Raw genomic sequence first — 5,259 nt, 5'->3', positions numbered from 1 at the left:
AATAAAAAAAAAACACAATAAATGAAGAAGAGAAGTACATTGGCAACAAAAATTTATTATATTTAACTTGAAGTTGGTTGGGGTTTGGTTTTTGTTGAATGGATTTTTTTTTTTTGTTGACAGATGACAGGTTAGTTGGGATGCAAACCAGTGTTATGGCAGGGTTGAAAAATGGAATATGGTAGTGGAAAATTATGGGAAATAGAAAGTTACCAGATTGTAAAGGAGCTCTTAAGGTGTGTTTGCACCTCAAACAAAATGTATGTTTGTTTATACTACGTTTCCACCAACCCTAAATCCGAGAGCCAATATGATTCATTTTATTTTTGGGTATGATATGACAAATTAAACATTTATACCGTAGAGGATATAATAGGTGTGTTTTTTTGTTTATCTATATAAATTTTGAGCAAAAAAACGACATCGAGATTTTTGAAATTTATGCAAACATTTGGCACCACTGTACATATACTTTGGCAGCTGTCTGTCAAAAATGTTGCTTTTGTTTTTTTTTTTATTTTAACTCCGAAGTGGGAAGGCCATTACATCCATGTTGGATGCAAACAAAAATTTTCATATGGCCATGGCATCCATGTTGGATTCAAAAAATTTTTTTTTCACAAAAAACCAAAAATGATCTGTATATTCTTAGCTACATTTTAAGACCATGACCATTAACATTAGTTGCGTCGTTCTTGTGTTATAAGCGTTTGAAGGTAGCCATATTGAATTTTTTTTCGATTTTCTTAAAATCAAATGTGAAAACTTTTTTATTTTTATTTCTAATTTTTCGAAAAAACTTTGGTAATTTTATATACATATCTGTTCAACAATCTTATCAAGATCCATTTAAGACTTTTATCTGAAAAGTGCATTGCGTATATCTCGAGATATTAACATTTCAATGCAACCATGTCAAACAAATTTTTGATTATTTTTTTCTATGAGAGTTTTTTTCAAACCTCGTTTTCTCCTCTTTTTTTTTTGTTAATATTTTCAGATATTTCTATATGAACACAACAAATAAAGTACTTTGGCACTACTGTTTTTATCGAGAGAAAGTAAAATCTGGATAATTATCTGGATTTTTCAAAAATCTATACAGATAAAGTTTTTGTTGTATTTAACACGTAAATTGTTTTGATTTCAAAAATCTCGATGTCGTTTTTTTGCACAAAATCTATATAGATAAACAAAAAAACACACCTAATAGGTATATAGATAAACAAAAAAACACACCTAATAGGTGTTTTTATCGAGAGAAAGTAAAATCTGGATAATTATCTGGATTTTTCAAAAATCTATACAGATAAAGTTTTTGTTGTTTTTAACACGTAAATTGTTTTGATTTCAAATATGTCGATGTCGTTTTTTTGCACAAAATCTATATAGATAAACAAAAAAACACACCTAATATATGGAGATCTTGTTCCTATACCTAATACATTGTAACGCCATATGCATGGAAAGGGGTCGCTGCCTTCGTTTTTCAGTGCGAGTCCGGTTCCGCAGCTGTAAATAAACACGCTTGTTGACGACAGTCATCAAATGAAAATAAAAGGGAGGCATGCACTCATCGAAAAACTTAAAGAAACTAGAGCCCTCTATAAAAGCTTTAAGGAACTAACAGCACAAGCACTCCATATATTATATCCTCTAAGATTTATACTTGTGGGGTTTTCGTTTGGTAAATTTATATTTTGATCTATTAATTGATTTTTTTAGTTATGAAACTAATACGTTTTCAGATTGATTTTTATTTGCTATAGTATTGGTATGTATTTGTGTCTGTAAAGCAGGCAGCGATCGCAGTTGTCAAATATTGATTCGGACCTACTAACAATTTTGCTTCTATAATGCTTTACAGAAGCAACAACTGCATCTGTAAAGCTTTAAAATTGTTTGTCGGGAGTGGCGTTAGTAAGATGGGTAAATCTGCCGAAAAATCCAGATCTGGAAAATTATGATCTAAGATCATGAAATAAATCAATTTTTTTGACCAAAAGAAGACAAAAATTGTCAAAATCAGTTATTTGACAGTAGATCTAAATCAAAAAATAAATTGATTTTTGTACCAAACGAAAACCCCATTAAGTTCTTAGACGTTTTACACGAATCATTGGCTTTTTGGGACCAATTACAGATTTTACTGTCTCTTCGAAAAAAAAAAATACCCTTTCACCTAAATTCTTTTTATGAAAACTCTTTATACTTGCTCTCTATCCTAAATTCAATGTTTTCATGAAATTTCATTAGGGTGACCCATCATATGACAAAAATATTTTTGTTTTCACTCAAAAAACACCCGACAAACAATTTTGGTTCTATAAAGCTTTACAGATGCAATTGTTACTTCTGTAAAGCATTATAGAAGCAAAATTGTTAGTAGGGCTCTCCTTTAACCATGATATTTTATAGACACTTTTGTTTCTTGTTTCGAATCTTAAAAGTAACATAATTGCTGAATTTCTTTTCAAATATACTCATTATTTTCTCTGCACCTAAAAAAACACCCTTTCACATGAAAAAAATGTATAGTTTTACTTTAAAGCTCTGAGTTGTTCGATGTAAAATAAAACCCGAGAAAGTCTGGGGTCGAACTACGGCATACGTTCGTTAACGTTTTCACTATTGCTCTCTCTACTTAATCAGAAGAAAATGATAGAGATGATTGACATGACTCAGAGTGCCCTGGAGCGGGAAAACAACGAACAGACATATTAGGTAATTTATACCGACAAAATGGGGTAGTACTGAAATTCAGTTAAAGTACGAGTTGTGCGCAGATTAAAGCCGCGTACGCAGATCGAGCTTAATTTTAGCTCCGGATACAAATTATCGAAAAAATTTAGCTGAACTAAAACTTATCTGAGCATTATCGATATAATTTGTATCGGAGCTAAGATTAAGCTCGCCCAACAAACAATTTTGCTTCTGTAAAGCTTCCCGACAAACAATTTTGGTTCTATAAAGCCTTACAGATAAAATTATTGCTTCTGTAAAGCATTATAGAAGCAAAATTGTTAGTAGGGTTTACAGGTGCTTCTATAGCTTCTGTAAAGCTTTATAGAAGCGAAATTGTTATTTGGGCGGCTCTGCGTACTAGGCTTCAGCTAGAAAATCACATTCGTTTTCAACAGTAGAATTATTTTTGTATGTGCATGTGCATAAAAAATGTTCAACATTTTTCAAAAAAAAAAAAATTATGTATGACAAAAAAAAATAGACCCATTTTAAAAAGAAAAAGTTTGTGCACACACACCAGCGGTCCTTAATTGCTTTTTTTTTTCAAAAATTACATAATTAAAACATTCACAAATTCTGATTTTTTTAACAAGAAAAGTAAAACACTTATACCAATTTTTATTATGCACAATTACTTAACCATTGCATATAAACGTGTTGACGAAATTTGCAAAGAATTTTATAAATCTAGGAAAAAGTCTAAAAAATGTGATTCCAGAATATATTTTTAATAATACACACTCCGCTTCAACTGAATAAGCACACAAATTTTCAAAGGTGTTTTGTCAATTTTGTTCGCCAAAAAAAACTGCATTTTTCCATATGGCTTTGTAAGAGAGCACAAAAAAAAAAATAACGGTACTTTGTGAATTATTTTTTCTGATTTGTTTTCTCAACATCACAAGCTAAAGGTAAGCATGATACATTTAAGCTCAATCTTGGGAAAAAATGGACAAAATACCTTTGAAAATTTGTGTGCTTATTCAGTTGAAGCGGAGTGTTCCTAAAATGATTTGATAAAATAAAAGAATATAAAATAAAAATATTCTTTTCTATACTTGGTTTATACATTGTATAGAATAAAGATGCGGTGCAAATCTACTTAAATAAATTTTCTTTGTCGTACACTGTGGCGTATACGTACTGTTAATTTATTATTGTTGTTAAATTTCCAAGCAAAATAGCAAACATTTTTCCTTGTTATATTGCAAAATTCTATCCCTGATCATTAGATTCCGGCCTTATCATAGAATCCGTTCGTAATGGAAAGTTTCATACAAATTGTTATTACGAGAAAAGATTTTGAAATTGTTTTTTTTGGGGACCCATTTTCTATACTGTGATAAGAGGATTACATTGAGCAAGTTCAGGAAACATTAGGGGCTAAATATGCCCGTAATTATGAAAGTGGACTAATTCACTCCTAAAAATGGCATCAAATCTAGCCTAAAAATAATTATTATTTAAGGGGTAAAGTTTATTTGAACGCGAAATTACAGTAAATAAATTTCTTTATTGTTCTTCAGTGATTTCACAAAAGAAATACAGTTATAAGAAAATTATTATGTAAGCTTTTCTTCAACCAATGCAAAAAGTGACTTAGTCCACTTTCATAATCAAGGGTACAAATATTTATTAGCGCCTTTTTTGAAAATAAATTTAGTAAGACATGCAAAACTCAACTTTTCAAAAAAATTACATAATTTGAAAAAAAAAAATTGTTTGACAACTAACCAAGCATCTGCAACTGCATTAAACTATACATAAATAAAAAATAAAACAAGAAATTTGTTGGATAGTGTTATAAATAGCAAATAATTGTAATTGATTTGTTAAATACAATTTCTGAGGAATGGCGAATCTTGTACTTTCATACTAATAGATAAAAGGCACAAGTCATGCCTCTAAGGCCACATAGGCCCTTAATACAATTTTGTTTTGAATATTTGCATTTTTTCCATTTAATGTTATATTTACCTAAAGTAATAACGGTTTTTCCATAAATTTTTCTTGATTATTATTTAAGATAACATTGTTTTAAACTTTTGAAAAATTTTAAAACTCCTAGATTAGTGTAGTAATTCATGTAATGTATGCACTATTGTAGTATTACCATCGTAACTCTGAATTTACATAAATTTTCACTCCTTTTATGATTTAAGCCACCTGTCGTTTATTTGTATTTTTAATTAGCCGATTGTTTTTTTTAATTTTAACCATACAACTATTTTGACTCACCTGTACAGAAAATATTCATGTTCTTAAAACTTACAAAATAAAAACACAATTCGATGAAATTCCAATTTTTTTTTTTCTTTTAACATTTCACTTATGTTTTATTTTATTATATTCGACAATTTGACGACATAAAAGATTCTATAAAACAATTTTCTCTTCTTGAAAAACTAAGTTTTCTACAAAAATGCATTATGGATTTTTACCACACAAAAATAACAATTATGTCCATTTTTTTGTTAAGTTGTACTTCTATCCTATTTACTAATTAATAATATG

Source organism: Episyrphus balteatus, chromosome 1, assembly GCF_945859705.1.
Source record: "Episyrphus balteatus chromosome 1, idEpiBalt1.1, whole genome shotgun sequence".
Taxonomy (NCBI): Eukaryota; Metazoa; Arthropoda; class Insecta; order Diptera; family Syrphidae; genus Episyrphus; species Episyrphus balteatus.
The sequence above is the reverse complement of the archived record's forward strand: the minus strand, read 5'-3'. Positions refer to the sequence as shown.